The sequence below is a fragment of the Sinocyclocheilus grahami genome, unplaced genomic scaffold (genome assembly GCF_001515645.1).
Source record: "Sinocyclocheilus grahami isolate Dianchi unplaced genomic scaffold, SAMN03320097.WGS_v1.1 scaffold1067.1, whole genome shotgun sequence".
In the NCBI taxonomy this organism is placed as follows: Eukaryota; Metazoa; Chordata; class Actinopteri; order Cypriniformes; family Cyprinidae; genus Sinocyclocheilus; species Sinocyclocheilus grahami.
The window spans coordinates 362,130-370,821 of NW_015506246.1; positions in this window are offsets into that span (position 1 = coordinate 362,130).

Genomic DNA, 8,692 nt, shown 5'->3' on the forward strand with positions numbered 1-8,692 from the left:
CCGGCCCAGCATTTTAATGAAACTGGGCAAACTGGAAGACAAATCATGATGATAATTTGTCTTCTAATGTGTTTGGCAGGTTACGGCACTCTCCAGTAGGCCCCTGCTGGTTCAATACAAACCTACATAATCATGGTTACCTTCTGGGCTGAACGGAAATGTTATGGTTAGCTCTCAGCTCTAGACTTTATCCATGTGTGAGTAAAAAAAGAGTGCGTGAGACAGAGAGAAATAGTGTTACATCATCTAATGCACCTCTATCAGTGATCTCTGGCTGGTTTGTGGTGTGTAATTACTATTGAGAGGCCATTAAATGCAGAGACAGCGTTTCACGGTTCATTTCCAGCAGATGGTCAAGCCTCCAGACAGCGGACGCAGGTCATTCCAGGTCAAAAGAACCAGAGGAAAGAGTGCACATTATTGCATTTGTTCCCAACAAGCATTGGACTAGTCATGGTGATTGAACTGTTGTATAGATGAACAGTCACTAAAGTGTATTTGCACACTTGTGTCCAATAGACCTTTATATTGACTTGTTCTTGCAGTACTAAATGTTAACACAGAAGAATGTTCTCTGAAAAAAAGTTACCTCCACCTTCCCCAGCTCCACCTGTATAGATCTGCTACGGGGTTATTTTATATGCTATTTGTACAGCAGCAGCATGTCTTAAATACTCACGGCACCATATCGCCGTATGCATTGGCAGTAGCAAGTTCCTGTACTTGCTTGCAGCAGCAGCAATAATCTACAACTACAGCAATAACCAACAGCAGCAGCGTAGCAGATCTTTTCCACCAAGCCACCAAGACCTAACATTGTCATATCCATCACCATGCTAAAATGTTCCGAGAGTTGTCATGATTGAAATAGCATATATCTATATATCTCTGTTTTATATTTAAAAAAAAATGCATGAATCAAATGAGTAAAATGATCATGAATTTAAAACGTACATCATGTGCAAACAACCACCACCGTATAGTTAAGGCAAAACTTACAGAAGTGATGACTTTGATGAAATCTATGCAGATTATTTTGTTAAGGGACGGATGAGACACATTCTGACACTTCTTGGTGGTTGTTTTTATATGCTCCAAATTGTTACATCAGTGTCATCCTATGCCGTTTAGGCTGCTATTTTTTAATAAAGGGAGAATATTTACATATTTATCACATCCATATGTTTCCATCATACATTTAACGGTAGAATTTGTGATGACTGTAACTGCTTGGATTTTTCAGCAGCAAATCAAACGTGTGAAACACAGTGCTGTATTGTGCTGGCATCAGGCGTGCGTTTACAAAGAGCGTCCGGTGATACTAGCTCACAAATTACAGACCGGACCGATATTGAGCAAGCAGGTCATTCATATTCATTCATACGCATGCATGCATATGTGTGAACAGCTGATGCTTGAATGAAACTCAGTCAAAAGCTAGAGTCAGTCTCCTACTGACCAGCATACACTGCATTTTCTCCATTTATACACAATATATGTTCACATTTCATCAACTATGCACTTGTTTTTCATTAATGCATAAACAACAATCAACAATTAGATGCATATTATCATTAAAACTATTATTTTTAAAATGATTTATTTATTACTTTTTTAGTAGCTCTAATAAAAATACTAAAGTTCTCTTTTTTTTAATTATTTCGCTCATTTTTGAGGAGAATGTTGCACATTTTATACAGTCTGTCTTTACCACATAGCCAAAATATGGAATGCATTTTGTGATTCAACTGCGAAATGCAATTGATTCTACTAATCCTAACATTTGCAGACATGTAGAGCACATTAAAGATTTTACAATTATGACTCTATATATCCAGCATGAATCCACTTGATAATCAAACAATAGTAGATATTGTTCATTTCAAGCTCCTCCACTTCCGTGTCTTCTAACCAGGTTTCCACTGTGCTCCTGCAGCAAACAAAGTGTCTCAAAGCATTTCATTCTTTAGAAAACATGCTTTAATATAAACGTCCTTTAGGCTGCAACATGTCCCTTTCAATCTGAAAGACAAGAAGAGATGTTCAACAGTCAGAAGAGCCCACATACAGTACAGTACATACTTTGCAAGAGTCAGTAATATCAAAAAACAAAACACAAAAAGAATACAGAATAATGTCAAAATGTTTTAAATCATAGGCGGAAATCATAGGTTTTAAATCATGTGGCTGTCAAGGACAGTTTTGATGAGCTCTTATCGTGGTCTTGCTCTTTAAAATCATGTTTTCGAACCGTGGATATCATTTCTTTGTTGCAGAATGGATTCAATGACTGATTTTGATTCAAGGCGAGTTCAGCTGGAAGCAAATATTTAAGAGTAAATAGCCATTTTCATGGTTATTATAACAAAATAAAACCCAACAGGCAGATCAGGATCCTGAAACCTGACTGTATATTATTGATCATATTACATGGCTACTCACATCTCACATCTGCATGACCCGGAAAGGAGTTAATTTCTTAATTAGCTAATGACACTAATTCTTCAAATATATACCACACTGTAAAAAATGACCGTGAATTTAACGGTAAACTACTGTAAAAATGCTACAGTAAAAACCTGTTAAATGGTTAACGGTAAATTCCCCTACTATATACGGTGAAAAACTGTATTAGACATACATTTTACGGTAGTATACCGTTTTTGGAAGTGAAAAAGACCGTATAATTTACAGTGAATAACCGTAAATTGACATTCCCAGAATTCCCTGCGTTACATTTCAAATTTGATGTTGTTTTGTTGAAATAACTATGTTTCTTCTTAGTTTTTTCGTATCAGTTTTGTATATTAGGGTTGTGTGTTACACCTAATGTTGTTAAATGAATGTTTATTGCATTATTTCAGTTTCATGTGTGTTACCGTGATGGTGTTTAGTGTTTGTGTGAATGACGCTGTGCACCTTCTATATATGTTATTATTTAAAAGCTGCTTGTGATGGGCTTTGGTTCATCGTGTGACTTTCTCATCACCTCCTGCATTTGGTGGTTATCAGTGTATTACAAAGATACAAAACAGATTTCAGTACTTGGTATATTAACATTATATCAGTTAATTAAATTACGGTATTTAACTATACATTTTGAGTTAAAACCGTAAAACCTAAAATGTCGCTACCGTACTTTTTACGGTAAAATTCCGGCAACCACAGCTGCCGTTTTTTTACCGTAAATTTTACGGAATTTTTTTTACAGTGCAGTCAAAAGTTAGTAATCTTTATTGTTTTTGAAAGAAGTCTCTTCTGCTCACCAAAGCTGTATTTATTTCACATATTAAAACCAGTAATATTGTGTAAACATTTTTGCAATGTCAAATAACTATGTTCTATGTGAATATATAGTAAAATATAATTTATTTATGTGATGAAATAAAGCAATAAGCCCCGTGAAGCCGTGGTTTACAGTGAATGTATAACAGCTAAGGGGCGTTGTTAGGCACGACGCGAAGCTGTTATAAATAACTTAGCTGTTATAAAACGGTTATTCCATATACTTAGTAAGGTTTCACGAAATAAAACAGAGCAAATCAAGTGTAATGATATTAATAAACACAGTATTCTTCCACCAAACAATGTAGCTCCTCAGAAACAGTTGTAGCAACACACAGAAGTAAACAAAGGTGTGTGTTTGTAGAGTAATTTACAACAGCTTTGAACGCGGCTCAGCCAATCAGAATCAAGGACCGGAACTCTCCGTTTTAAAAGCTGTATTTTCAGCATCATTGCTCCAGTCTTCAGTGTCACATGATCTTCAGAAATCAGTATAATATGCTGCTTTGCTGCTCGAGAAACATTTCTGATTATTATTATGTTCAAAGCACACTGACACTAAATCAGCATATTAGAATCACAAAATTAAATTGCATTTTAAAATATATTAAAATAGAATACATCCGTTTGGATTTTTGATTAAATAAACACAGCGTTAATTCAAATAAAAGGCTTGTTTTAAAAGAAATGTAAATACTGTATGTGATGCAAATGCCCAATGAGAATAAATTATCCCAGAGAGCTGAGTAATAATGGTGCATTATAGTATTTACTGGATTATATAATCCGTTGAGATCATCCTTGCTTATCCTGTGGTCTTTACATGAGTATAACATCCTCCACATGTGAACGTCATGCTGTGAGCCACACGCACTGCCTCTGAAAGGGAACCTGGATATTGTGCTGTCAGGCCTGAGGTCAGACGAGTCAACACAAGGGCTTTAAAGAGTCTTCAAATTTACTATAACGAAAACGTACCTCCAATACGAGACGGATCATTCCACACGGATGGGCGGCTTTATGTTCCCTAAGGCACATCGTGGTGTGGTGTGATGGGCACCTATGTCTCCACTGACTCCGGAGCCAAGCACACAAACGGAGTTAAACACGACACCGAGCTGTGCCACATCTCTGAGATCCAACCACGGCCAGAAAAAGACCACAGCCCTGCTGCCAAACTCCTGAAGGAAATTACAGGAATTGTCATCCCTATCCATTCCACTTCTTCTTAACATATATTTGATATGTCTCTAAATATTGTGTATCAGTATCTGTCACCTTTTCTGTGGTGTGAGTCAAATGCTCCAGAGCTAAAACATGCATCCTTCATGTATGGGCAAAGAAAAACTTTTTTGTTAGTTTACTTTATCTCATCACATCATTATTAACATGCCACATTATTACCCATCCTATATGCATTTTTGTGTTTGTCAAGTAAAGTCGCCGAGACAACATCTTGCAATAGATGGTTCAGACTGTCAGAGTTCACACTATATCATCCCTGAACTAAAACCCCACAAAATGAGTTCACCAACGGCTTAATACTAGAGCGACTGCATACTAAATGCATTTTAACCTCTGAACCTGAACCTCCTCCTCCACAGTCTAATTAATCGTGCTGGAATTAAAGTCATGTCTCAGTTCAGAGATCTAGCAGACCATTAGTAACTCTGTGGACCATCAACGGTCCAGAGAAAAAGTATCTTGGGCATTGAAAAATAAGCTATGATTGAATTAATGAGCTGGCATATCTGTAACCGACGGAAGAGGAGATTCGGGATCATCCAAGCACTAATATTATCTTGCACGTGATAACAGTACTCTATGAACTTGGACTGAAGCTGACAGGGCTATTTTTTTATGGTTTTATTTTTTTTTCCTTAACAAAAGAGACCGTGTTAAAAAAAAAACACACAATTAAATGGGAGAGAAGGAGGTCTGTTGACACTGCTTGTAATATCACCGGTAATTGGTTGATATTATGGTTTACTGAAACTGGAGAGTTATGTTTTCTGATGTTAAAGTCTCTTCAAATGGGAATGGATAAGTAAGCCATTCTTAAACTGATTTCCCTGAAAAATGCGAAACACTGAGGCTAAATGCTGCTTCATTGTCAATATGGGCTGGTTGGCATGAGGTTTGTGTTTACTAATACATACGGAGGGATTGGCATGGTAATGTACATGACAATGTTAATGTATTTGGTCTTGGCGGAATAGATCTGCTACACTACTGCTGCTGCGGCAGAGCAAGTACAGAGACTTGCTACAGCCAATACATCCACAACATGCTGCTGTGAGCATGTAAGAAATATTGCTGCTGCAAATATAACATACACAAAATAACCCCCATATAGCATACATGAATCACCTCGTAGCAGATCTATACAGGTGGAGCTGGGGAAGGTGGAGGGTTTCTGAAGCAAGCTACAACTTGTACGGCAAGCACTAGTCATATATTTGAATGTTGAGCAGCGAGCTCATTGGCTACCGATACAGGAGAGAACCAATCAGCTGTGCCATGTGATAATGATGTCATTAGGTCAGATTGAGTTAGACCTATCGGACTGCGCCATCTAGAGTTTCATGCCAGAACTCTGCATATGTATGTATTCTAATTAAATAAAAATAGGAAATATTTCATTAAATTACAAATTTTTTGCCAGTGACTGATTTATTTATTTATTTATTTTTTTCTTATTTTTTTTTTGTGAACTGGAGGTTTTGAGGAAGTATGCAGTAGTTTGAAGGGTCTGTTGACATTGTTGCCAATCAATCAGCTGATAGCAACGGTTTTAATAGTCACTTCAACTACAGATGGTGCGTTCAAGACCTCATGGAAAGTTCATATTTATGAGTCATAATTATGACATCAGGTGCATTCAAATCACTTTTGTTGGAGCAAGATGGCAAAGGTCCTTTTTCTATGTACAATTCAACTTTTTTTTTTAACCTACATTACATTTACATTTAATCATTTAGCAGATGCTTTTATCCAAAGCGACTTACAATTGGGGACGACAGTCGCAATCAAACCAACAAAAAAGCAACAATATGTAAGTGCTGTGACAAGTCCAGGTTAGTCCCGCAGTACACGCAGCAAGGTTTATACACACACACACGCACACACACACACACACACACACACACATATACTGTATATATATATATATATATGTTGAGGTTGGAGGTGGACGTCTGAAGAGACGTGTTGTCGTTGTATGGAGAATCCATGAAGGCCCCGCTGACTGCTTGCAAATGCTGTTAAAAAAGGAAAAAAAAAACTCTTTGTAATGGACAAAATGTAAAGAAACACTACGCGAACATGTAAATCAGTGACAATCAGTGTTGGGTAAGGTACTCTTAAAAAGTCATTAATTACTAGCTACTGATTAATACATCTTCAACAGTGTAATTAGATTAATGTGCTCTAAAAAGCACTGCATTACTTCTTACTAATTACTTTCTAAACCCCAAATCAACCTCAACCAGTTGAACGTGACACACAACTTTTAATTAATTCTCAAATTAATTCTGCTTTTAATTCTTCCAATTAAATAATATAAAATTGCATAAATTATTCTTGAACTGACCAAAGTATTTAAATGAAGAAGGTTACATAATAAAACCCTACATTTTAACACTAGATGTTGCATTTTAATGTTAAATCCACTATTGTTTTTTATAGAATTGTTTTATATTCTATACAGTATTTAATGCAGTTACATCATTGTAATTAAATATATATAAAACACATATTCTGCATCACTAATACTGCCCAATACCTAAACTTAACAGCTAACTATTAATAAACAGCTAATTAGGACTTCATAGAGGCAAAAGTCACATTTACTGGTTTGTTAATAGCGAGATTTGGACCTTAAAATAAAGTGTGACCAAAAATGGTTAAAAAAGGTAAAAAAGTAAAAATCTCAATAAAAAAAAAAAAAAAAGTTTATGAAAATAAAATTCTTTGCAAACTGCATTTCACATCAACTTTTTTAGTTATGAAGCGTCTTGGATAACATTCTGAAAAGCTTGACTTTCCTGCTCTGAGCTGTTTGATAACGGTACCTGGCTAAAAAATAAAAAAACATCCCTATTTATCATGTAATGTTCTGATGGCTCCCATCTGGCGTATGAGGTCATCCGTCTGGAGGTGTACAGGTGCATTCTGGGTAATGATGATCATTTTGTTCAGTTGCTCTTCGTCACCTCATTGCTCCTCTATCTACACAATGACAAGCTCCATTCATCAGATCCAGACACAGTCACCGCTCGTCATCTGACCTCAGAGCAGCTGTTTGAAGGTCGGAGAAGAACTGCTTCATATGGTGTCTAAGGCAATCGCACTGGTTAGATGTTTCACCGTTGTGTTTGACACCCACGGTTTAGCCCCTACTCATTACGTCTTGAAATGATTTAATGTGTAATGAGCTTGAAAAAGGAAAATTGTTGACATTGGTGTTTGTGAAGGTTCAAAGAGGACATTTTCAGACAGGGTTATTATAGTTAACTAAATAACTTTTATAAAATAAAATAAAAAAAATAAAAAATAAAAATAAAAAATAAAATAAAAATAAAATAATATAAAATTAAATTAAAAATAAAATAAAATAAAATAAAATAATAATACAATAATATAAAATAATATAAAATAATATAAAATTAAATACAATTAAATAAAATTAAATACAAATTAAATTAAATTAAAAGGTATTTGCGACTTGTCACAATTCTGATATTATATTATACAATATATAAAAATTGTAAGAAAGTCACAATTACCTTTTTATGTATTTCTTCCATGGTGGAAATGGGCTTCAATAGAAAAAAAACATGCACACATGCAAACTTACTTTACTGCTGCTATTGCCAAGGCAACATCTATATTTTGTTTAGTTTAATGTGAATTTAAAAAAAACAAACAAACAAATAAATACAAAAATAATAAAAACTACAGACATTCAAATATGCTAAAACTAACTAAAACTAAAAAAGTGAAAACAGAAAATGTAAAAATAATTTCTAAATATTTTAATCCTAATATTCTAATTCAATATATTTACAAAAAAGTATATAAATTATACTAAACTTAACACTGGTAACAGATTAATAAAAAATAAAAATGTGGGGCGAGACTTTTACTTCAAATGCGTCGGTTATTTTGAGATGTGGGCGTGACCCGAGGTGTATGCAGATGAGCGTGAGCTTTTAGGGGCGGAGTTTAACATGCATTTTGTTCATGCTGACTTCAAAACTAAACATAAATTCCAGATCTGCTCCATGTGGATAAAACGTGAGTTAGAACGCTCTTATTATTAATAATGTGTCACTTTAAATCTAATTTCAAGTGATATAGCCTAGTTTTCCCTCATTATCTGAATACGGCTCATTAGCTGCATACT